At 40.9% G+C, this 26,768-nt stretch overlaps 1 protein-coding gene across 14 annotated transcripts in view; it reads right to left on the bottom strand.

Annotated features, from left to right (window-relative positions):
- The window catches only part of ATP2B2 (ATPase plasma membrane Ca2+ transporting 2), a 368,365-nt gene that overhangs the window by 194,028 nt on the left and 147,569 nt on the right, over positions 1-26,768 (bottom strand). Inside the window, exon 1 of one of the 14 annotated variants that reach the window (XM_081847767.1) lies at positions 2,163-2,509. The exons of the other annotated variants lie outside the window; for them this stretch is intronic. The gene's annotated coding sequence lies outside the window, so the exon portion shown is untranslated. Of the gene's footprint in view, positions 1-2,162; positions 2,510-26,768 lie in introns of those variants that run through there. 14 annotated transcript variants of the gene reach the window in all.

Below are 26,768 nucleotides of genomic sequence, written 5' to 3'. Positions count from 1 at the left end.
CGTTCAGAAATAAAATTTCTGAATGGTTTGCTAGATACATATTGAATTGTAAGATGAATGTTCTTCTAAAATCGTTTTCCTGCAAGTGTTCCAAAAAGCACAGTCTCTTTCATCTTCTTTCATGCTTTCCTATGCTACAGTTCTAGTGGAGGGGGAAATAAAGCCACCCGCAAATACTGCATCAATATGAACACATGGAGCCTTTTTATATGTGCATCAACTACAGAAGATGCCAACCTCCTTTCCCTCTTCATTTTTGAAGGTGGGATGGGGAGAACTGAGCATTTCTCCTGTGGAAATGTAAGTATATTTAACTGTGATGTGCTGGTCAAAATCAATTCTCCACAGGAATACAGGCACAAAGAAAATATAATGATGCTGCATTACTATGAATAACCTCCCATGAACCCCCAGGTTCTTGTGCTATTTGCAAACCCTGCTCATTTTTACCAGCACTTCAGGGCAAATATGCAACACTCTCTTTGCAGGTAGCCATTCAGAACAAACTGAAAGGCAGGCGAACAAAGTGAAAGTCAAATGTGACCAAATACCTGCTGGAAACCCAAGTCGACTAGTTATTTACAGGCAAAGTAGGAGAGCTAATAATCATGCTTATGGGTGACCTTTCCCAAATGAAACACTGGCCCCGGAAACCACCAGCAACAGAAAAATGTGGATATTTCAAAGCAGAGCTATAAACTCTCTGTTTGTTACAGACAGGATGAACCATTCTTAGATTATGCACAGTCTCTCTCTTCCTGCACTTATTCATTATTATACACATCCCTTCTAGAAGGAAAAGCAGTTTGTCTGTATACAAGTATTCCTGGTATCCTTCAGCACCCTAATCACTATAATGCTGACTCTAGCCTTTAATATCATAAGTAAGGGCATGTAATCGAAAGGTCAAATGAATATAAGCTTCAGCTGTCCTACAGTCTTTTAATTTATACATGTGCTTGCTATGAATGAAGGAATGCAGTGTTATTGCAAACACTACTTCCCACCCCCACCCCTCGGGATTTTAAAAAATTGTTTTTAAAGACAAGCTTCATTTTCTATCTTTTAGAAGGTGAAAGCATTAGCTGCTAGCTACTCAATGGTTCCAGGACCACCTAAAAGAACCATCTCATTAAGTCAAAGGTGACAATGTGCAGTGTAACACAACTGGCTAACTTTGCATAGGACATAAATCAAAGTCTACAAAAGAGATGGACTGATTGCTGCCTGGTACAAATCAGACAGATGATGTTCCTCATCTTAAACTAGAGATCAGATGACTAGGATCTCTCTTTACATAATGGGGAAAAGCCTCCTGCGTTCCAGTGATGTTTGTTAAATCAATAACTGTGCCTGAAACAGGCAAAGATTTACCATGCACCATTTATGAGCGCTTTTGACTTGAGAACTGTCAGGTTATTTTGAATATTCTGAACTAATTATAGTATCAAGGCAAATAGTTTTATTCAAGAAATGTGATGTCCCACTTATTTAAAAGATGAGAAAATCTCCTGGCTTCATGGACAGCAGTGCATTCTAACTCGCAAAGATGGAATAATTGTGTAGGTCAACATTACCCTGAGTTTGAAACTATACAGCAAATGCATAATAAAGTCATTCCAGTCTTACACCCTGTTAAAATACATACATGTCTTTATACAATGCTGTGTTTTCACTGTTTAAAGTTATAGTTGAAAAGCTCTGTCTGGCAAATCTTCTACACTGTAAATCAAACAAGCCCCAATCTGTTTTTAGCCAACAGCAACAGAAAGAATATCACACACACATTTTCTTCAGACTTTGTTTAAAAACTGGCTTATACAAAATCATTACTGTTTAGACTTTTAAAAAGAAACTGCAAGTACTGTCACATCGTTTGCCTCTCACTGCAGTAGTCGCTTTATGCAGTGTAGTTTCCCCCCCCCCCCATTATAATATTTCATGTAGAAGTTGCATTACCTTTCCAAGAGACACAAGGACATGAACTAAAATCTAATGCATCACTCAGTCCTCCAAATCTGCACACCATTTCCCCCCAACAGCTTCTGCCTCCGCGGGTCGGGATGCAAATTGCCAAATAAACAATCTCAAAATAGAAAGGGGAATGCCTCCTTGAAAGGAAGAAAAAAATTAGCTAGTATGATTGGGAAGCTGCTACTTACTTGGTTAAGCTATCATCACAAATCCAAAATTATTTCAATTATACAGCGGAGTAATCACTGTTCGGCATCTGTAAGGGATTGACAAACTGAGCTACATTACAGGAGTCCCTCTGCAGACTGTACCATCCAGACCGAGCAGGTGGGGGGAAGGAGCGGATATTTCCGAGCGAGCATCTTGCTGAAGGAGAGAGCAAAGCCCAGGGAATGTTTATGGCTTGCCGTCGCAGACAGCCGGAGGAGGAGGGCAAACAGCAACGGTGGCACGGAAAGGAAGGCTTTTTCTTGCAAAGAAAATGGACTGAACCACCATGTTGTTGTTTGTGGTTTTAATGCTTCCCTTGGGATAATGACAAAAACGGAAGATGGCAAACTACCAGGAATATGCCACTTATGGGAGAAACCTTCAAGGACAAGGACTGTCAAGTTCTATCACTATCATTGGAGAAAGCGGGAGGGGGGCAGGGAATGCGTGTTGGTGGAGCGGAGAGGAAGGGGAGAAGCCTGTTCACTACTGCATCTCTACAGAAGGGATATCCAGACTGCAGAGACTCTTGATTTCAGTCTCTAAGGTTAACCAGGATTTGGTGTGGGTTGTTTTTTTTCTCCTATTAATCATTTGCAGACCTGATCAAAATTTCGCATTTCAGTTGTAAACTCATTTTACTAATGGGGAAATAGGTGAAAGCATTTACAAAAGCAGCATTCTGTAAATAGAGCACCACGATTTTGCACACGCGTGTGCACAAACACGCACGCACAGGCAACATGTTTCCAATCTCTGAGGCAAATGTAGCATGATTTTGTCTACAAGACATGAGTACATTAGAGTACATCATTGCTCCCCTTTCTTTTTAAAGGAAGGATTTGAAATAACGAGATGTAGATAACCAGAATATTTTAATCAGTACATTAACCTATGAAGCAAAATAGAACACTGTCCTAGATTTAAATGTTCAGTACTAATATTTATTTCAATCCCTGTAAAGCACAGACTTTCGTGAAATGGAGAGGGAATGAAGATGCAACACACTTTTCCAAAATGCACCCCCCCCCCAATATTCTTTTTTAAAAAAATAGACACCTTTTTGCTTACTGGTAAGTTATTTGTTTTACATGCTTCTTTTTTGTTGCAGTGCATTTCCACACAGGCATTTCAATTTACAGCTAGAATTATTGACTCTGTGGGGAATGAGAACAATGTTTTTGAGTAGGGGAAGTGGTAATTTCTTCTATGTCCAAATAATGCAACAGTGTACTGGATGTAAATACTTCATTTTACATGAATTGATGGTATAAGCAAATTCTAAAATTCTACAAATTTCTGGCAGTGGCATATTTACAAATTTAAATTTCAGATAATTTTAGGCCCCATAACATTCTTAGGGTCAGAGTCTAAGCATGAAGCCATGCATCCAAGTTTTGAAACAGGCAGATATGCAAGAAACCCTGTACCTTTAAGCATGTAAAATATTACTATGTTTCAAGTTGGAAGTTTTTCTAGATTATCTTAGTGACAGCAGTGCTTCGTGACTGGGCTGCATCTTGGATGGAGCATGCAATTGCAACCAAGCACACCTCCCTGAGCACTAATAGGAGTAGCTGTACGGATGCTCTGTCATCCTTGCTTACTTGCTGCTCAGAATATCAATTCAGCCAGTTAAACCAAAGTCTGCACTGCAGTGCACCAAAATGGAAGCTTAAAAAAAAAAAACCTAACATCTCTGATGAAGGAATATCACACCTTTGCCAATCAGTTAGAAAATAGGGGAAAGTCTGTAAATAAAGGTTTTGTTGTTGTTTTTAAAAAAGAACAAAAGCTGCATTTATAAATAGAACACTCAGGGAACACATGCTTATCATGACATCATATGCAGTGACATTGTATTACATTTTAACCATACTGTGCAGGCTATCGCCTGCTAAGAAACACCCAATTCTAACTGCGAGTGATAGTGCTCAGCCTGTAGATCAATGTCTAAGACTGAAATAAAATAAAGAGGATAAAGTTTGCACAGTGAAAGGACGTCCTGAGTAGGCTCAGGAATTGTAACTGTCAGTTGCTACCTCAGCTGCAAATGTACCTCAGCTGCAAATGTTGTTGCACCAAAAGTCTCCTGCCAGGGTCCAATGTTTATGCTGCATCAGAGTTGCAAAATCTGTTGCATAAAAACTTTCTTGCCGGTAATTTTTCCACCTAACAATATTCTAAGTATAATGAATGACGGGCATTTAATAATACCATCCATTGCTCTCTCCTAAAATGAAAAAAAGAATATGAAAAAGACCTTTTTTGGGGAGACATTTGAGATGCTCAATTTGTTTTTATTTGTTTTAACTATTTGATACTGCTATGCAGTGACAGCAACCAACTCAGCAAAGCACAGCTAGAGAGCACATACAATACGGGAAATCCATTGAGTCTTGAATTGATACACCGAACAGCATAAAAATATGATAATTTTTGTAGCACTTAAATTAATTACTGAAGAGACATTCTGGGATAGCTGTTTCCACACCAGTATTCCCAGTCCTCATTTAGAGTAGGGCCTCCAATGCAACGTGCCGCACAATGTGATGATCAAGCTATTAACCTTGTTGCTAGCCTCATCAGTTGGGGGGGGGGGGGAATCTCCCAGTGCTATGTGCCACTGGCAAATGTCTCTATTTGTTGTAATGCTGTGAGTCATCACACTGTCACCTGGGTAACAGGGGCCAGCTAACATTACCAAATGCAATCCCATCAAGGCATGTCTTCTGAAGTAAGAATCTGACATAATTTGTTGTGAAGTTCAACCATAGACTATTTATTCCAGATGCATAGCTGCTGTTGTTTTTGCAGCAATGGAATGCTCAAGTTCACTCTGTGACTTCCGTTAAGGTTCATAACTTAAAAACTCTTCAGACACTTTTTTTGATCTGCCGCCAAAACCCAGAATGAACTGCACTGTCTGACAGTCTGCTACCCAAGGATGCAGCAATCATAAAAATTAGGAAGATTCTGTTTGCTGCAGGATATAATGTTTAATTCCACCAAGCAAAGTCTACGAAAGTCTCCTTGAGAAACTGGCTAAACAAAAATGCATATAAGGGCAAGACACTATAGATACCTGTCAAGCTAAGTATTGACTTCAGAGCTACAAGGAAAAAAATGTAGGTTTACACTAGAATTAACATCTCATTTTGTTTCATCTTTCATTGGGCTGATGGGCACAAATCAGTAGGATTTTGGTTGAATGAACTTTAACAGGGAATCTGCCCCCGGTGTATAGTGACTTGAAAAGCTAGCTTTTTCTATGACCACTTTACATGGACAAGCTACTTTCCCAAGAGGCCTGAAAAAGCATTTCCCTTTTCCTTATCCCACTATCTCCTTCATCTCCATGCTTTCTAAAGCATATTGGGGATGGGATGGGATGACAGACACCTTCTCTTACTTCTCAGCTCAATAATTGGAAAAAGCAGGAGGTTAAATATCCCTGTCTCCATCTGATTTTTTCTCATCTCCCAGGACATCTCAAGTAGTTTCCTTCTATGGTGCCTGAAGGACCGCAAGAGACAGTGCTGTTGTGCTCATGTTCCGCCAGCAGACTTCCCTTAGCAATTGGCTGCTGTGAGGCTGCTGGTCTGATCCAGCAGGGCTCTTATAATGTTCTTCTGGCAGCAGAGAAAATATGAGAAAGACGTGTGTGGGTCCCTCCTTTCCTTCTCCATGCATTTCTGTTTCTGTCTTTCCTTTTCTCCAACCATCTCAAGTCAGTTTAGGAAGCATAAAGGGAGGAATAAAAGGTTGGCAATTGTACTACTCCTTTCCTCCTCATTGTTTCTCCTCTCCACTGTCCCACCCATCCATACTTCCTAAGTGTTTAGCACTGTTGGTCTTTCCACCTCCACCTCCACCTCCTCTTTGTCTCACTCTAAGAAAGGGAATTTCCTTACAGTGAGGCATAGAGATGGAACAAGCATTCTGGAGAGACTCAACAGCTGGTAGGTAGTGGCAGCAGTTAAGTTGGGTGGGCCAGCCAGTGAGAAAAGCAAGGAAAGGTCAGGGCTTTTGCTTAAGGACCTGGTTCATATAGCCATAGTGACTAGTAGCCACTGACTGACTCATCCTCCATGAATTTGTCTCATCCCCTTGTAAATCCACCTAAGGCAGAGGTCATCACCACATCTTATGGCAACAAATTCCATAAATTAATTGTGTGCTCTGAGAAGAAGTACTTTCCTGATTCTTCTGTTGATTAGCTTAACTGAATGACCCCAAGTTCCAGTATTATGCCGGGGGGGGCACTTCTACCTGCTTTCTCCATGCAGTACAGTACATAATTTTCTAAACCTCTATCATGTCCTCCCTTTTTCTTAAAACAAATAAAAACCTCCAAGGCTGGCAATATACTCCAGAGAAGATTCTCCAGCCCCTGGATTAGCTTAGTTTATATTTTCTGCACCTTTTCCAGCTCTGCAATATAGTTTTTGAGATATGGGAGCCATAAACATACACAGCATTACAAGTTTGGCTTTACCACAATTATGCATAATGGCATCAGGATACTAGCAATTTAATTTTCAACCCCTTTCCTGAAATTTGCACTCTTCACAGTTGTGCAATACACACTAAACCCACTATGATTCCAAGTTTTCTTACCTGGTTAGAAACCACTACCTATAATCCTATCAGCGTATATTGGAAGTCAGGAGCTAGAAAAGTACACACAGTGGAGCAAAAGATTAATAATCTAACTTCACAAATATACTGATAGGAACTGAAGAGCATCTCTGTACAAGCCCCTTTGGGGCCATTACTCACTGTAGCTGATACCCTGTTTCCCCAAAAATAAGACAGTGTCTTATATTAATTTTTGGTCCTAAAGATGCGCTAGGTCTTATTTTCAGGGGATGTCTTATTTTCCCATGAAGAATACGGTACACATATTCCGGGGAGGCCTTATGTTCGGGGGAGGCCTTATTATTGGGGAGGTCTTATTTTCGGGGGATGCCTTATATTACAGCGAGAGGCAAAACTGGAAGTAGGTCTTATTTTCAGGGGATGTCTTACTTTTGGGGAAACAGGGTATGTCAGATTGTGGTGGGACACTCTAAAAGATGCCCCTCCCTGCTTCACTCCCCATCCATGAGAGTTAGAAAAAGCATAACTGCTGTAGACTGAACTACAGGGAAGCACAACAGTGATGATGTATGTTGCCATATCAGCTGGGTCTCAAAACTATTATGAGGAAGTGGTAAGCAGTGGCTGCAGTGCTGTGACCCAACTGCCTGATGATCTCGTAAGTCACATTGCTAATGCTGCATCTCATAGGTTTGGACTCTCAGATAGAAAACCAATAAGAAAGGCACTAAGGTACAAAGCAAGGCCCATTAAATGGACTAGAAATCATAAGCAGTTTGTTTACTCACATTCATTAGTTATTAATGCCTCATTAAGTCAAACTATAGAGCTGACTAAAAATAAGCAGCAAGAACACTCCGCTAAAATGGTATGAACTCATAAAATGCTAACAGCAACTTAAGATCCCAATAACTTGTAAGATGATAAACAAACAAAAATTATTTTCAAGGCTGGATTCGTTCGTGGAAGATAAGCACTCACATTTCCATGTACAAAAGCAGGTTGGCAAATGAAAAGGTAATGCAATCTTCTTGTTAAAGCAAAGTATTATTTTATCTTTCTCTATTATCTGACACTTGTGGAAACTGGAGAAACATTTCTGGCCAGACCACTCTGCTGTCCCAGTAGCAATCTGTACTTGCATTCCAGGTGCAAACATTCATGAATAGGCAACCATGGCATTTTCTTGAGCAGATTAAAGCACAAGAGTGAGGCAAAAAAATGGAATTTCATATTGTCAGAGCTGCCCGAGGTCCCAGCTCACTAAGGACCAACGCCAGTTCTTGTTATATACAAAAGTCTTTATTGAAGTTCAGTTTCGATTTCAAAGCCGCGGCGCGCAGCTCTACGTCTTGAACTCTAGACCGCTGAAGCTCCGTCTGAATCTCCTCCCCCCAGACACCAGTTTAAGACTCTAGCCTTGCTCCACCTCTTCCTTTGCTCTTTCCTCCTCTGGGTCCGCCTGTCCACTGGGCTCTTGCCCTTTCTAGACTCTTCTGACGCTGAGTCCCCTGAGTCTTCCCCCTGCCTCCGGCGGGCTTTAGGACCTGGTTCCCAATCCGGGTTTTCTGCCGTCCCGCGCGCCTGTACATTTGAACTTGGCGCACGCGCCCAGCCGGCAACCTTTCTCCTGACCGTTACACTGCTCCTGTCACTGCTTCCCTCTTCGGGGGGGGCTAGCTGGACCTGACTTCCCCTCCGTTCTCTCACTCTCTGATAGAGGCGTGGTCAGCCCTGACTCATCTTCTCTCCCTACTGGAGGAGACGCTGGCCCTGATACATGGGACTCTTCCCCCCCCACTACGCTCTGGTGGGGGAACTGGTCCTGATCTTCCGCTGCTGCTTTGGGAGTCCCCGCTGGCCCCTTGCTTCTGGTGCGTCCCCCCTGGGACCCCCCCTTGCCCTGGCCATCTGTGCCCCCCTCTGGGAATCTTCTGAATCGCTGGAGAAACTCATGGAATCTCTCGGGCCACTGTCATACTCCCCTACGCTGCCCTCAGATTCTTCCCCTTCGCTCTCCGTTTCCTCTCTCCCCTGTGCCTCTGCTCCTGAGCCCCTGACACATATAACCTTGAAAGGGCCAAAGCAAATTTGTGACTATGAGGATAGGAAATGAATGCCCACCTACAAAAGCTCTTGTACTAAATTCTCTTATCAGCCACTTAAACAATATCCTACAAGGACCTAGATAACGATATGTTGGATTTTGGAACATCACGACAAAATATGTACTGAATTTAAACATGGTTTGTTTATGCAATCATTTATATTGAGGCAGCAGGGGTGGTATGCACACCCCTAAAGTTTTATCTACGTCTAGGTTTTTCTTTTTCTTTATCATGCCTATTTAAAAATTTCCCAATAGTGAAGGGGACACAAAGCATGTGGAACCCAAAACTGTCATTGCTGCACTTGCTAGAAATTTGCTTTCTGAAATTTGTCAGAAACAGTAACATTGCCTGCAAATTTCACCCAGGAAAAATAGCTGTTAGGTTGTTTTTTTTTAAAAAAAAAATATCAGTAATGACTAAGGGGCAGGGGACAAAGCAGACTTAGATGGACCTCAAGTCAAAGCATGCCTCAGACGGAGATGGGCTGTTTTCCAAAGTAGCAAACCAAGGTCTGAACTAAATCTTGTGGTCAGTGCACACCTTTACTATATACCACTTTCCCCTAAGCACTAAAAGCGCTTCACACAGAGTGTTAAATAACAAGTGCAATAATGCTGTACCATTTTTATGGATAAGAGAATAAAATCTCTCAGTAACCAATGGCTGAGTTGACTGAATCAGGGTCTTGTAGAGCCAAACTCTAATCTTAATCAATATCCTGCACTAATCGAGGAAAGGAAAAGAGGCCACAGCTACCATTGCTCTTGAAACACTCCTGTTTCATCTAGCATTTAGTAATCATGTAAATGCATAAGTTTAAGCAAGCACCTGTTTTCTTAGCTAGCAAAGAGGCCAGTACAGTTCAGAGTTCACTGCACATACCCAGGGTAGATTCAAATGACCAAGCAGTCACACAATGGCCATCCAGTTTGTAGGTTTTCAGTACATGGTGGGCCTTTACAGGCAAACACACCATCAAAAGAAGTAGCCTGAATGCAACTGCTTGTCATTTAAATGTACTCTCAGTAACCTGAGCATGACTTAACACACTGAATAAGCACCCCTTTACATCAGGTATGTCTCCCTCCCCCCAGTTCAGTGAAAGGGTATGCATTGAAATAAAAGTCATATAATCCTCCCTTCCCACTCCACCATTCTATTCATTTCTTTTATTCTCTCTCTCTCTCTCTCTCTCTCTCTCTCTCTCTCTCTCTCTCTCTCTCTCACTCCAAAACCATTTACTTGTGACACAATGACCACTGGCATAGCACTTCCAAGTGCTGTCCTACGTTTTGCTCCCTTCACAATATTTAAAACTATGAAAGCAACTGCTTGAAGCGGATCACTCACATTCTCTAAAGATTTTCTCTTCATGCCACCACTTACCTAGCTACATTCACAGAGTTTCTTAAATGGCCTTGTGTACCTGACTTACGAGGGACACTGGTGGCGCTGTGGGTTAAACCACTGAGCCTAGGACGTGCTGATCAGAAGGTTGGCGGTTCAAATCCCTGTGACGGGGTGAGCTCCCGTTCCTGCTCCTGCCAACCTAGCAGATCGAAAGCACGTCAAAGTGCAAGTAGATAAATAGGTACCGCTCCGGCGGGAAGGTAAACAGCGTTTCCGTGCACTGCTCTGGTTCACCAGAAGCGGCTTAGTCATGCTGGCCACATGACCCGGAAGCTGTACGCCGGCTCCCTCAGCCAATAAAGCGAGATGAGCGCCGCAACCCCAGAGTCGGTCATGACTGGACCTAATAGTCAGGGGTCCCTTTACCTTTACCTTACCTGACTTACACTTCTGCTTCTACTCCTCCAGTTCTCTTCCTGACCCTATCTAGTGCAACCATTTGCAGTTTTAAAAAAAAGTTGTACAGTGCTCAGCACCCAGAGTTTCCTCCAGTTATCCAACTTGTTTCTGAACACAGGAAGAGCAGTCAACCATGATACAGCTGTGTAGTTCTGAAAAGAACCCTAAAGCTCTTGTCAACCTCAGACCAGTCAGCAATAGTTGGCAGTGCTGCCTACTTGACCTTCCATCACAGCCATTGCTGTGGTGTACTGAGCACAAGCCAATCTGGCACTCCTGTTGCTGCATTTGCACCAAACTAACCTCACTGCTGCCTTGCCCTCGCAGTATGCCATAGCAATGACAATGGCCAGAGCTCAGGCAAGCAGCACTTCCTTGTCCCAGTTACTTTGTCAAAGCAATCCCTTAGTTAAGGAGACTGGTTTCCTATCCCTGCAGGTGGTTCAAGACTTTGCACGAAGGAGGAGGAGTTTGGTCTTGATATCCCGCCTTTCATTCTCCTTAAGGAGCCTCAAGGAGATTGGCTAACAATCTCCTTTCCCTTCCTGCCCCACAACAAACACTCTGTGAAGTGAGTGGGGCTGAGAGACTTCAGAGAAGTGTGACTAGCCCAAGGTCACCCAGCAGCTGCAGGTGGAGGAGCGGAGACGCGAACCCGGTTCCCCAGATTACGAGTCCACCGCTCTTAACCACTACACCATGCTCACTCCCGGGGTTTGGAGGGTGCACCTCAATGGTTGGGTACCAGCATACCTAAAACAGCACCCTTATCAATCAATTTACCCATCACCTAATATTTGCAACAGAAGCCCTTCTCTGGATTCCTCCCTCATGTGAAGTCAAGAAAGCAGAGAGAGGGCATTCTCTGTTATGGCACCCCAGGCTTGGAACTCTCACCCTGTGGAAACTGGCCCTGTGCCTTCATTACCTTTTAGGTGCCTATGTTTCTGAGCTTCCAACTGAGCATATAATTTGGCCTTATAATTGACGTCATTGGCTTTATTTGTTCCCCTTGATTGCCATTGCTGTCTTCCAAGCATGGAGGGCACGCATTATAGCCCATGAGATATGGAAAATAAGGGTTTTCAAAAAGCTTTTACCGGCTTAATGGGTTTTAACAGACTTTATTCCAAAAGGAAAACTAAATGTCCAGCACTCTAACAAACCTCTGTGAACTGCTCAAAATTACCTTGTGGAGCTCACAGTTAGGGTTAGAGGAGCCAAGCCTCATGCTGTACTCTATTTCTGAGGCATAATTTTGTAAGTGCACTAAGACATACATGCTGTGTACCCGTTGTGTGCCAGTTACTTTAGGAAACCTGGAGTGTTTCCTAATAATATTCATATAATATTATTCATATAATATGTGTATAAAAATGTATATGTTATGTGAGAATTGTATTTTTAGTGGAACCAGCAGTGGATTTACTTATCACTGAGAGGAAGGAGTGAGAAAAGAATTAGAAATGATTCGGGCGGTTAAGGTCAATAATTTCTGAAAATTCCATCCCTACTCACAGTGATTGCCCCAGTTTTAAAAATTCCGGAGAACATTCTGAAATTAAACAATAAAAAACATGTCGGTACTCTAACATTATCATTATTATAGAATACTGCCATTCTTCACAATTATTCAATTTAAATATCTCATTAGAATTTAGGTTTTGCAAGATATTCTTAAAGTCCAGACCTCATTAGGATTTTAGTTCAATGAAATATCTGAAATGATGCTGAGGGTGGGACTCTTCCTCACTGAGAAAGTTATATTTCATGATTATATAATATTAATTGTAGAACAAGGGCTTAAATTCTGTATTGTTCAACAAGCAAAAGGACATTAATAATAGTTTTTGACATAGTGGTTGGATTGCCTCATTAAGTTATTATTTTGATTAACATTTCACTATGTTTTCGTTCTGGTCGTGCCTAAAAGCTTAGTTTAGCTCTCATTGTTCTCTATACAAACATAAATAACTTGCAGATCTGATTATTTAAGGATGCAATCGTATAGTCCCTGGGAGAGATTATGTCCTGGTTTTTCTCCTGGCATGTCCCAAGAGTCTTATAACATGAGTAAGTAGCCTCGAATGCTTTGATACGAAAGGCTGCAGGGTTTGGGCTGGGCAAGCAATCTGGTGGGAGCCCCAGACTAGCCTTGCCATTGCGCCCATAGGGCACCAATCTTGATACTGCTTTTCTTCATCCCTGCAAAAACATTAGCAGCCTTGTTGTAGAGCTCTGCCTCTCTACATGGTTGCTGCTGTTGTACAGAGAGTGCTCCTCTCAGAATGAATTTTGGGAGCAAAGCCTGCAACAGTACTGTACCCTAGCATTCACATGCAAAGAATATCTGAAAGGGGCTATCACTGAACATTTGAAATCTATTAATGTATATTATACAGCTGACACAGCACTTAAAGGTATTGCATAAAATAAGTATTATTGATCTCAAGTATTTTACATAAAATGCTCTCTCTTACACCTTTATTTCTTTGATATACTTTCTGTTTGGAACATACTACAAATATTGACTGCCTAAAAAAACAAATCTACCTATACTGTATGTAAATAAGTGTGTAAATAGAGACTAGGGAAAGTACATGATTATTGTATGCCCAGTATATTTTATAAATTATAGTACCAGCCTGTTCTACCAATGGGCTATAGCTCTAGATCATGGGTAGGCAAACTAAGGCCCGGGGGACAGATCCGGCCCAATCATCTTCTAAATGCAGCCCGCAGATGGTCAGGGAATCAGCATGTTTTTACATGAGTAGAATGTGCCCTTTTATTTAAAATGCATCTGTGGGTTATTTGTGGGGCATAGGAAATCGTTCATTATTTTTTTTCAAACTATAGTCCGGCCCCCCCACAAGGTCGGAGGGACAGTGGACTGGCCCTCTGCTGAAAAAGTTTGCTGACCCCTGCTCTAGATGTTTAGAAACATTCAGAAAGATTTATAGAAGTATTAATTCTTTGTAGGTTAGTACATCTCAAACCATTAAGAAGGAACTGCCAAATGACTGTTGCTTTCTGGTTTTCATGTGTTAAGACTTGAACGTATGACATTTGTGGTACAGTGGTACCTCAGGTTACATATGCTTCAGGTTACAGACTCTGCTCAGAAATAGTGCTTCAGGTTAAGAACTTTGCTTCAGGATGAGAACAGAAATCGGGCTCCGGCGGCACGGCAGCAGCAGGAGGCCCCATTAGCTAAAGTGGTGCTTCAGGTTAAGAACAGCTTCAGGTTAAGTACAGACCTCCGGAACGAATTAAGTACTTAACCTGAGGTACCACTGTATTTCATACAGGTTGTTCTGCACCCTGTGGAGAAAGACCATGCTCTCTTGCCCTCAATTTGACCCGTGCTCTGAATGGCTGACAAAGTACCAGCTGTCACTCAACCCAAATGTGGGCAGCAAGCCAGCAACTGACCATCTATGCTGTGTTGCTCATGAAGAGATCTAGCAGAGACTAGTAAATAACTAGTGCAGGATCAGGTAGACTCCAGCTAAAGAGCACCTTTTGTTTTGGAAGTATTCTGCTCTGTCCCTTCGTTATACCCATTGCCTTCCTTATTCTTAATAAATGTTATATACCGTAATTGAACAGTTGTGTCTCTGCATTGTTGCCAACTCACAGGATTAGTGTGAACACACCCACCCCAAGCCTAAGTCATTTGAGACACTGGACTGAGGTTGACAGAGAAAAGCAGGTTGCTCTAATTTCTAGGAGAGACAAGGAGCCAGGTACTAGCTCTCCCTCCCAAGAAAAGTGAAAGGGATCTGGCAGCCTTGGAGTACCTTGGAAAGCAATTGCATTGACTTTCCAGACTTTACCCCACCAGGGGGTTGTAAAGGTTTACAGATGGTGCGGTGGAAGCAATTATTGGATAGTTTGGGGGAGGACACAACTGGTTTACCTTACCAGAAAGGGTGGAAGCAGGTCCTATTGGCCTCCCCCCTCTGTTTTATACCTTTCTCTATAATGCTAAATGTATATTATTTCCACCACCTGTCAGCTGTGGTTGAATGAGTGCCCCCCCCCCCATTAAAGTTCATGGATACCAGGAGTAACATGTCCTCCTCCATGCTTATGTCTTCAGATCAGTAGGAGAGGCCAAAACACAGGGGACTCCACCTTCTCCATTGCAGCCCCTGCTCTTTGGAACACTTTGCTAAGAGAATTTCAGTTGGTTCCCTGATTCCCTGTATTTAGGTGTGGCACTAAATGCAGCACTTGCAACCACATTGTAATTAAAGGGGGGGGCAATTTTTTAATGGGACCACACTGCAAGGGAAAGTTTAACTATTTCTTCTCCCACCACAATCTTGTTAAAAACATACACACACAAAAGGCATGGCAGGGTTAGGAGGTGGGGTTAGAAGCTTCAGTTGGGACAGATGGGAGTTTTTCCTAACTGCAGCACTACAGTTAGGGTATAGAATCATAGAGTTGTAGAGTTGGGAGGGACTCTGAGGGTCACACAGTCCATTTTTGTAAAGGTTGAGGGGGGGGAGATAACCCCAACCTTCCTATGTGCTACAGTCCCAGTAAAAACAATCATCCCAGCCATGCCTGTAATTAAAAGAAGGAAACCCAACAGCAGGATTGCAAGCAACACAATTATTCCCCCCTCCCCCCCAAAAAACCACTTTAAGGCTTTTGTGGTCTTGGCTATTTTACTTGAGTATTGAGAAGATTGTTTTTAATGCTTTTGTGGTTGCTTATATTTGTTCTTGCATTGTTATTTTGTACGTATTTTGTCCTATTTTATTGCAAGCTGAATTACCTTTTTGGTTAGGAAGTGGGATATAATTGTAAGTCTCAAAGAAATATGGTACAATAAGATCATGTTTGTTAATCATGTCTATTACAGTTTTCAACAAATGATTATTTGATCATTAAGTATATCTATAAACACAGTAATTAGGTTTGAAAAATACTTCTCTCCCCCCCCCAGCAGCTAGGAAAAAAACAATTCCCCTTCCTAACCAGGGTGAATAATATCAGTTGCAAACATTGCAGGTGGAGGGAATAAACCTTCTTTCATGGACGATGACTGTGAGAGCTGCTGGTATCAAATACTGGAACCCTTTATCACAGCAGGAAGATTGTACTGCAGACCAACACATCGCCTATTGGCTTTATTTCTGTGCACTAGTTCTTTGGAACAATTCATCCCTTCAGCAATTGGTCATATTGCTGAGATTATACAGTGGCCACTAATGCATCTCTCTACATGATGCGATCAAGCGTTACACTTAAAGCTGAAGTGAGAGTAAAGTTTCACGCTGCCCTCACTAAACGGCCCTGCAATTATCTCCATTTCCAAGCACTACTTTTCAAATTAGAATTGTTCTAGTGTGGAGCACAGTACGTGGACAGTGGTCACCTAATTTTCTAGCACACAACCCAGATGTGCTGGGGAAACTTCCCCATAAGCTGCTGTTTATACACTAAAGCTAGAACCAATTGTGAACCATTTCACAAACTACAAGAAAAACCCAGATATTTTTTATTGCGGTTGCCATCAGGATGAGTAATGACTTTGTTACAATGAAAAAGAACACAATTCAACCAATATTAAGCGTTGTTAAGTCCTGTTCTTATCTACTGAAGAGTTAAGCACACACTCTCATTGAAACCATTGCTTGTTTTGTTTGGATCTGATCTGCATTTGTTGCCCAGGATACAACCTTTAAATTAGGGTAGTGTCCTTAATTTTTGGAGCGCAGTGTCATCAATACGGTAGTGGCTCAAGGTCAGGGCAGCCCCAATGTTGCCACTGTCCTACTTCATCCCAGCCCCATACTGATGAGCTACAGTGATGTCCAGGAGTGCCAACCTGAACAAAACATTAGGGAGGGAGGTATGCCCTGCCCCACATAATAGATCACATGACACAGTGCACGCACACCATTTGAATGGCAATGTCCATCAGCTTTGGGGAGGTTTGGCCACTTCAAATATTTTATTGGGCTGGCTGTTTATTGGAGTTGGCTCCTATGGTGATGCCAGTGTTAGAGGGGGTGCTTTCCATGGCTCTGCCACACCACCCAGGCCACTACAACATGCTGAAATCAGTTCTATTTTTTTTCTGGACACTGGAATCAGGTGAGGCTGTGTGAGTTCTGGATAACAACAACAACAATTTATTATTTATACCCCGCCCACCTGGCTGGGTTTCCCCTGCCACTCTGGGCAGCTTCCAACAAAATATTAAAAATACATTAAAACATCAGTCATTAAAAACTTCCCTAAACAGGGCTGCCTTCAGATGTCTTCTAAAGTGCTTGGATGCTGCGGTGGGCTGGATGAGGGACAATAAGCCAAGACTGAATCCTGACAAGACAGAGACCTTGTGGGTCTGGGAATTAGGTGTCAATCCAGGTTTTGGTCATGCATGCAATCCCTTTGGAAGAGCAGGTTCATAGTCTGTGGATGCTCAGAGATGCATCACTGTCACTGGGGGTGCAAGGTGCCTTGCTTGCCGGGAGTGCCTTTTACAAGCGTCAACTTGTTCTCAGGCTACAGTAGTTCCTGGAAAGGAATAGCCTAGCCACTACACCCATGTGTACTGGTGAACTCCCAGAAAATATTTTAATGGGCTGCCCTTGAAAATGGTCCCAAAGCTTCAGCTGCTCAGTTGTTGAGCAGTTATCAAGACCATATAACAATTGTCCTAACAGAGTTACAATGGCTGTCAAGGTGCTTCTAATAGCATATTAAGTTCTAAACAACTGGGACCTAAACAGCCCAGAGTTGAGACATGCAGGGGAGGACTTGTGGTAGTCATGCCATTGTGGTGACTTATAAAAGGGCCTTCTCTGCTGCAGCACCATGACTGTGGAATGCCCTCCCCTCAGATACTGTACTGAGTTTTTCTTGTCAACTGCAAATACATCTGTTTTCTCATATGGTTGGCTGCTTTATTGCTGTATTATCCCTGTTATGGTTTTGTATTTCATCTATGCTGACACTTATATTGTTGGATTGTTTTATGTTTTGCTGTACTCTATTGTACCCTGCCTTGGGCTTGTTATCAAGTAAGAGTAGACTAAAAGCACATTTAAACAAACAAACAAAAGTATTTTGTTTGCTAACTAAATATATGATAAATATTATAGTACTACAATACTAAATAAATAATAGTATTGTATACTTAAATGTAACTCCAATGGCCAAAACACTCTAAGCAGGTTTTTTTATTATATCCCACCCCCACCCCACCCCCCAGATTCTGCTCTTTTGTGAATGCTAAAACAGTGTGTAAGCTAAAATAATTTCCATCCTGTGTTTGCTGTATATGAAAGTAGTTTCTGGGTGTTATTGACTATTTTCTGTTTTGTTATTCTTGAGAAGATGCAGCACACTCCTGTTTTGTCATTTTCCATGCTGTGTTGTGAATTTTATTTTTTTAACATTTGCATTTATAGATTTATTTCTTTGTTGGCTGTCTTCCCAAGTTGTGTGAACCCAGGAACAAAACATGCATTAAGTCCCCTCTCTCTTATGTATATTACCATATTATCCTTGAATTGGAGATACCTGCTGCACTCCAGTACCTGAGGAAATACATCACCTAGTGAAGCCAAGTTAGTATCTCTTAGTAGAATGGATGAGGTTTGGTGAGTAAAGCAACAATGTAAGTTGCTACGGAAATCTTATGGGTCATATAGGAAATATAAACAAACACAGTAGTCATTACTTCCTTGTGACTGTTATTATACTGGCAACTGAAGCACAGAAAACACAAAGCTGGTGTCACTCACAGTGTTCTTGAACAGAGAGATTTTTAAAAAGTGTATTTACTTTTCAGTTGCTTTGTCAATAAACAGATGATCTAACAAATGGTGCCAGTAGTATAATTGTCAATGTTAAAGGTCATTATTTCACTTTCAATATCCTTACTGTTGCTGTCAGATCCAGATTCTAAAGCAGCTATGGTCATTCTTTTTAGCTGGAGACACTGACAGAATCAATGGTGAGGGCCACCAAGTTTCTGCACAGCTAGAATTCACCAGCAGGTTGGGTTGGGTTTTTTCTTTTCTTTATTTGTTACTTTGGGTCATATCATTTAAAATGGTTCCCTATCCTTTCTATGTATAACTCTATCAGTTTTGGAACAACTGCATAATGCAGTAATGTTAAATATTGCAAGCCATCCTGAGTGATATGTTTTCATAAACAGAAAATGAATATGGACTATGTTTTTGCAAATAACACATATTAAATTTGAACTTGAAATTTTAAATCAAGGTCTTGAAAGATGAGCAAACCTTCCCCAATCTATTCATCAAGACAATACCCTAAGAAACAGAGGCAATATGTTGGCCTTTTTTCCTTGTTAGTATTAGCATCTTATTAACCCTACAGATACCCTTTAAAGGGCATCACAATTCAACAATGGAAAGGACCACTGCTGCTACACTGCAGTCACTGTACAGCAACTGCAATTACTGAAGCTTCTGGGCATCAGGAACACTATCCCTGTGACCTGATATTCAAAAGTATTTGTTGGTTAATGAGGTACTAAAGAGGCAATTTGACAGGAACCTAGTAAAACATCCATTTTGCTAGGCACCAATCTAAACACAGAAAATAGGAAAGAATTGGTGTTCTTCCAGTGAGAAGAGTGAAATCGTAATACAGTGGTGCCTCGCAAGACGAAATTAATCCGTTCCGCGAGTCTCTTAATCTTGCGTTTTTTTCATCTTGCAAAGCACTGCTATTAGCGGCTTAGCGGCTATTAACGGCTTAGCGGCTTTAAGAAAAAGGAAACAAACTCACAAGAACTCCGAAGACTAAACGTCTTGCGAAGCAAGCCCATAGGGAAATTCATCTTGCGAAGCACCTCAAAAAATGGAAAACTCTTTCGTCTAGCGAGTTTTTCGTCTTGCGAGGCATTCGTCTTGCGGGGCACCACTGTATCTCACTTTCTCTGTCTCTACCTCCTTTTTTACAGCAGTCTTTTTTAACCTTCCTTTTTTTGATATCTGCAGCATACTGAAAAGCATACCAAAAGAAAAATTATTCCATTTTTTACATTTTGTAAAAATGTAAAAAATCCTCACTTTTACCACTTCAGAAAAGCAGGTATAGAATGATTAATAGTAGTTAGGCTGCTTTCAGATTGCTGCAATTTTGAAGTCAGGATTCAGCTGCATACCAGCAAATTCAGGTTGTGCAATTAAAGTGGATTTGGTCTCTTCTGTAACAAACCCACTTCCAGAAAGCTCCTGAACTTTTTGAAGTAAGGAAAGTGACAGGGAAATGGATGGAAACGTGTGAGATAACCATGGCTTTGAATGACATTGTATAACCTCACAAATCAGAACAAATGCTCCATCAACCATGGACATTGTATGACTTCCTCACAAACATTCTGCAAACAAGGCAGGATGCACTTTCAAGAAACAGGTCATCGGGAAATGACTTTGGAACTCCTGCCCTTTCAGGTTCTAATGGAGACCAACCTAACCCCCGGTCTGAGCTGCTGGAGAGTATTAGGATAATGTGGAGGATAATCTTCCACTGCTGTGAAGGCACCTGCTGCATCCAGAAGCATGGAAAGCAACCTCCAGCAGTCTTCCTCATAGCAATAACCTGTGTAAAAGCTGTGAAGAGGGGCAGGTACAGGTAAGAAATCAGTGGCTTGGGAGATGTTGAATCCAAAGCCCCAGGGACCCCTGAGAGGCACAGCCTTTATTATTAGTTATTGGGGGCTATTCAGAATGTTTCCTTGCAAGGCCCAGCAAGTCAAGCAATTGCTAGGTAACTAGGCCAACCAAGCTCAACCAAAGCAGCGTTTTGACTACTTGTCAGATCCTGGAGGTTTCACATGCACAGAAGCAGAGAACTGGAGCACTCCTTGATGTTGTCTACACAGGTTAAGTCTCTAGATAAGGCTTCCTCAACCTCAGCCCTCCAGGTGTTTTTGGCCTACAATTCTCATGATCCCCAGCTAGCAGGACCAGTGGTCAGGGATGATGGGAATTGTAGTCTCAAAACATCTTGAGGGCCAAGGCTGAGGAAGCCTGCTCTAGATGGTGGCAAATGCATCTTGACTCTAGTATGGGTATAGAAATCCCAATTAACTAATCTGAATTTGGGGTAAGTGCCAGCATTGTAAGTGAAGTTAAAGGGGCATAGGTGATCAATGAGATCAAATTCTAATTCTCATTCCAAACTAGCAATATGTGATGACATCTTAACACAGTTGCCTCAGCTTATTTTCCTTTATACAGATCCAAGAGCTATAGAAACACGGTTAAATAAGCAGCAGTATATAATGTGAGTATACAAACAAAAAATAAATGTGCAAAAATTAAAAGAGCAACTACATAACACAGAAAAATGTGTGCAGCAGTTGCTTCAGAAACATGTAAACAACTGCACAGCAGTAAACACAATATTGGTAAGTGTTAAATCAATATAAAAACATTCATATTAAACCTATCAAGATCTGGTCTTTTCCAGATGGAAATATTTCTTATTAGCTAATGGGATTAAAAACACCACATTTCATCTTCAGAATTATTCATTCATACTTCAGCGTCTGTCTTGCATAATTAGCACACTATTCTTTCCCCAACTGCAGAAAATAAAGAGCCAGCCTTCTCTATACTAAGTGTGGCTGAATTCTTCCAACATTACTGTACTGAAAATCAGCTATACACCCTATACTGAGGAGTAGATTCTGAGCATCAGGTGATATTAGGACTGACTATGGGAGTTGGCAATAAAGCATTTCTTCAAAAGAAAATGACTGATGAAAGAAAGAAAGAAAGAAAGAAAGAAAGAAAGAAAGAAAGAAAATGCATTTATGTTTTTATTGCTCTATCCCCACACAGGGAGAACTGTTGGTTATACAGAGTACCCACAAAACAGCCATCCAATGTGGCAGAAGGAGAGCAATTAAACATAGCATACAGCACAGCCAATATTTAGAAACAGTTAATATGCCGAAATAGCTATCATAACCCTTAGAAAAGTCAAAAGAGCAACTTTTGTTCCGAGTACATAATATTTGTCTTCCTGAACCATACATGTTTCCAGGACGACAGAGTGTGTAGAAAGCACCCAATTTTGGGGCCCTAGAGTCCTAATCTTACAATTACATCTACAGAACTAGGCATATATAGGATGAGGTCCAATTAGTCCACCACGCACTGTTGCTTCAGATGCATCCCCAAAAGAGGACTGGGAGAAATGACTTTTGCTGATGTCCCCTTTCCCCTACACCTATCCAGAAATCTGTTCTGCATAGTTGGGGTCCCTCAAAACAGATTATTGGAGTGCTGGGGGTTGCAGGGAGGGGAATCCACACAAAAAATATCTCTTTTCCTCTTCCCTTAGTGGGTGTCTCCCACTCGATCAAAATGTCTCCAGTGTCATTCCTGATTGATTTGAGGGTTTTTTGTTGTTGTTGTTGTTGTTTGCTCCATTAGTTTTAGAATAAGAATAAGAAGTCTCTGTCAAGGTGAGGCAAAGCCACTATACTAGCTAGTTTTCTGGCAGGCAGGTCACTGTTGCTTATTGAGAAGGCGGAATGGCGGGCAGGACAGCACTTAAATGCACTGCAAAATAAGGATGAATCAGTGCATTTCTGGTCCATTTCAGTTTTCACATTCCAAAATCCATTCCATACTTTTAAATAAGAAAATTGGCATGAAATTTAAATAGTATGTAAATGTGTATCTGGTATCCAGTTGAAAATATTTTGATCCAATGGAACGTGTAACTTTATTTATTGCTTCGAATGATTTGCGGCCAAGCTGAAGGAAGTCCTGAAAGAAACAGCTATGTTATAGGAGCATTGTAAAAACAGTAATTTTGTGTATTTTTTCTGTTGGTGTTTTGTGTAGGTTTTCTTTATCTATATCTTGTTTGTATTCTTCTCTTTTTCTATGTTGATTTTGGTTTTCTTTATGGAACGAATAATAAAAATTATTCCAAAAAAAAAAAAATATTTTGATCCAATAAGGGAAAAAATATTTGAAGAAAAGGAGGGAAAATACATATATTCTTTGCATCATTCGCAGAAGCACAATGCCATTTCAAGGGATTCTTTCACCCCATGCCACTATGTGTACTCTACCTTTGATTGTGTTTACCTTTTAACAACACAGTCAAGGGCAAAGAGAAAAGTCATTTCATATTTCACAGGGTAACCCAAATCAAGATCTGACACATCCTTTTTACACAATGACAATTCACACTGAAAAACCACGTACTCTATTCAGAAACCACCTCCTGCACTGTATTTATATTTGCTTCTCAGGTGTGGAATCTTTTCAACACAGTATTAACATTTCCTTTAAAGTACTTCCTTGTTTTCTCCTTGAATAAGGGCATCATGAGAATATTGGCTAGCAATGAAATTTCAGTACTAGTATTTCACTTTCTTTGATAATGAAAACTTAATTGCACTGTTTTATCGCCAGGTGCTTGTATAATAAGAATAGCTTCCCTCTTTTGTAAGGCATGTTGCATCTCATATTGCTCTTCCTTGGCAAACCTGGAGCCATAGGTGGCTCAAACTGTTTTGCTATCCCCAGCCAGAAATTAATTTTCTTCCTTTTCAATGAGACAATAGGGTCCAAGGCAGGGAAATAATTTGGCTTTCTCCACTTAAAGGTTTTCCCAATTATGCTTTACTTGTTTTATTTATTTCAGAAATTTACATACTGCTTAACACTGCAGTCTCTAATATGGACTTTGGAATTCTTATGGGTCAACACAGCTACCATTACTTTTTGACTGATTGGGATACATGGGGGTCAGTAATAATAACCCTTGAATGCCTATATGTATTTATTGTTTAATGTTTGAAGAATGGTTTGTTGAAGTTATTGGAGGCAAAGTTGATATGTTTGATTAGACAAAAAACATTGCTGACATTTATTAATGGTAATAATCCCTTTTGGACGTTTTGTGTGAAATGGAAAAGGAATGAATTTGAGACATTTTTGGTCTGAAAACTGGGGAAATATTGCTTGACAGAAATTAGAATATCCAAGAGTGAATGTTTTTATTAATTTCCTTTATGTAACTGACAGAAAATTGGAAGTCCTATTTATTTTTCTTCTTTCTTTTCTTTCTATTTTCTTTAATTTTTATTTGGTATCCTCTGGTCTGTTACCAGGATCCATGGATTACACACACATGAAGGTAGTGGATGGTTGGCAGAAGGACCTTAAATGAAAAGCAGGGAAGCAAAGATCTCCCAGGGCAAGAGACTGGGAGAAGAAAAGAACGCTCCCAGGTGAGAGCTGGGAGGATCCACCTCTTTCTGTGTGTGACAAGAGTTAAGAGCTACATTTGAGAAAGGACTCTATATTTTCTTTTTTTCGTTCCATTTTGTTTCTGCTTAGACTCGTTTCTTTGATCTTATTGTATTATGAAAAAGCTTTAATAAGATCTTATGAAATAAAGGACTGCAGATTTTGGCTCGTGGTGAGCAAAAGGCAAACATGTGTACAGTACAGGTGAAAGGAGGCTCTGAATAACACTATGATTATATTGATATATTAATGCAGAAAGAAGGAAGTAGTTCTGAACCGCTTCCTTCTTTATGGTTCAGGAAATTTCATAGTGTAATAATAAGAATAAAAACAAATTAGTTGCCAACATGCAGGTGCACATTTAATACTAAGGTAGCTACTTCCTTGGCTTCGCTCACAAGCTTTGACTTGTGTGCACAATCTCCCCGCCCCCATTTCTGTCCTTTCTGCAGCACCTTGGGCAGCATCTCTGGATGGAATAGGGAAAGATGCCTCTGCCTTCTACCAGCTTGCTACCTTATTAGATGTGATTTGTTCTCTGTAACACAAAATGTGAAGACAAATACTAAGGTGAGCAGTGCATTTGTTCTATTTGGCTGGGATATTAAGGCAAAGGGTGGCAGGAAGAAGCAAGGGAAGGAGGGCTGAGAGATGAAAGGCATGTGGACAGAAACAGCAGAGATGAGCCCATTAACTCCACCACTATACAAGATGTGCTGTTGTCCAGTAGCCCGCAGGAAGCAGCAGGATGGCTGAGGATGAACTGGGAGGGGGGTGGAACAGATATGTAGGGGTTCCATCTGCTTTCCTTGTTCCTCTGGTTTATGCATTTGGTGAAAGTGTTGATGCCTTAGAGGGGAAGGGTTGTTCTGTGGGACTACTGCAGAAAGTAAATGAGGATTGTTCCAATATGCTTGGGAGCCCAACTGAGGACAGAAGCTCTCAGCTGGCTTATGCAATTATGGAGCAGGAATGCATCTTGTCTCCTGCCATGTAGCTCCACAGAGCTGAGGCATATGGTACTTTGTAAAAAGCGGGACAATCTCTCAGATGCAAACACAACTGAATTTCAGGTGGGTCACAGAGGCATGCTCAATCACACTACTGCAATTAGAAAAAAATAACAAGTTAAAATCAGTTGCAATATTCGGAACCTAAGACCGTAAGTAAGTGCCCTGCACAAGGTCACATTACATAATCGCAGCTAGCCAACAATTACTCTATTCTGCAATAGATGCAATTATACGCATAGCCAACGTGGTTTTAATAGACAGTGACGGGTGGGGAGTTGTAGTTAGTCGCATATACCAAGGTGCGTGTCATTGATTTTGTTTTCATTTCAGTACTAGCTCAAGATGGATTGACAGGAAAAAGCCTTTTCTGTTGTGAATCACACATCTCCTACAAGGAAGCTGCTGTTTCCCTGAGGCTTTCAGAGTAATACCAAGGTGAACAGTTCCACAGCAATGAGGCTCAAAAAGAAAGGAAGTGACACCTAGCTGTGGTGTGAAAATGGCAATCATGTCAAAAAGATCAGATGAACAATGTGGGATGGAAGAAAAACAGGCTATACAAATGCAGGCATGGGCACAATCTGGAATCTGGAAGTGCTGCTGTATTGTGGTAATCCATATATTTTAATAGCTAAGGAATGTGAAGTTTGATGACTTCTACCAATATTGAAATGAGATGACATGGCATAGCCTTCCCTTGGCATTATAGGCTGCCCTACTGCAAGGTGCAAACTCTGGCAACAGTTGCTGGCCCCATTAGCTTTTTACTATTTGCAAAATAACACAATGTCCTATATGAGTGAAGCACAGACATCTGGCAAATCTAATTTTATTTTGCATTGCAGAGATTAGGCAAGTCTAGAGAAGGAAAATAAACACATCATTTCACAGTGCAATAATTTTGTGCATGAGTTTTCGGTAACTCAACGTAGCCAGCATCATAAAGAGCGGGTTTTCCCAGGGAAAGTGGTGGGACAAAAGAGAAACCTCTCTGACCTGTACCAAGAGTTTATGGTACAGAGCTCAACCAGAAGTGTGGATGAACTCTGCATGTGACTATTGCAAAGATCTATAGGATCAGGATTTCAGTGTGTTTTAATCTTCCAAAGACAGACATTTAAATGTCTGATTACTTAAGTATTAGCAAGAACTCACTTTCAAGAACACATTAAAGCATGACTAAGGATATTTGAAAGATCACATTTTTGTCTCTCTTCAATTTACACCACACACCAAAATACAAATTAGTGTAATATTAATTGATTAATGCAGTGCAATAGGAATGATTGAGTAAGTGGTCATACTTATGATGCACTGAATTAATAATTATAATAAAATGGTTGGCACAGACCGTATGAAAATGCCTTCTGTTTTAAATTGATAAGATATAGGCCATTATACACATAAAATTTGGGAACAGCTGCTAGCTATAAAATTTAAAAGGAACTTATGGGAGATATAAAAATGCATCATACTGTCCTCTATGCAAGTAAATATTAAACCTTAAGTCCCTCTGCAATAAGGACTATGGAGAAATAACCATTCTTGTGTGTCATCCATGGGAGTTCACTGTCAATGTAATACCCAGTAAGTAACTCTCCTACTTATCCCACATTTTGAAAACCTGAATTCTTGAGGATCCTCTGTCATTTCAGTCAATAAGACTATATTCTTACTTTAATAGCTAAGGGCATGCAATTCAAGTAATACACTTACTCTAATGAAATATGATTTAAATCATTGTGAGCTGGTTTGAGAGT

Source organism: Podarcis erhardii (genome assembly GCF_964252035.2).
Source record: "Podarcis erhardii genome assembly, chromosome: 2".
NCBI classification, from domain to species: domain Eukaryota; kingdom Metazoa; phylum Chordata; class Lepidosauria; order Squamata; family Lacertidae; genus Podarcis; species Podarcis erhardii.
Note: the sequence above shows the minus strand (reverse complement) of the source record. Positions and strands in the feature narration are given on the sequence as shown.